A 446-nucleotide genomic window follows, 5' to 3' on the forward strand; every position below is an offset into this window, starting at 1 on the left:
TGCACTCGTACTACAATTATTAGCCACAAACATTACAGAATCAACACAAGACAGAGTTGGCGTAACTTCTCAAAGACAACCAAACACCTTGAGAGGGAGAATCACTGGGCCTGTAGCCTCAGGACCATCATCTGGGGGACATCATGCTCAACTGGCACAACATAGTACACAAAAATCATGTTCTACATTTACATCAAGTAGATACACTCTTTGGAGAGATCAAACATGGGAGAATAGAAGGGCAGTGTATGCACAGGGAGAGAGCTAGGGGTGGGGCTGGAGTGTATGGGAGGGAAGGACATAGGGAAGAGGTAACTATGAGGAGGAAGTGGGAAGAGAGCTATTACATTATGGGAATTTGCAGTCAATGTCATGACACAAAATGTGTATGAACTGCAGTATGGAAAATGCATTTGCTCTGTAAACTTTCACCCAAATCACAATAA

The sequence above is a fragment of the Orycteropus afer genome, unplaced genomic scaffold (genome assembly GCF_000298275.1).
Source record: "Orycteropus afer afer isolate SDZICR_OR568_19922 unplaced genomic scaffold, OryAfe1.0 scaffold00011, whole genome shotgun sequence".
Classification (NCBI taxonomy): Eukaryota; Metazoa; Chordata; class Mammalia; order Tubulidentata; family Orycteropodidae; genus Orycteropus; species Orycteropus afer.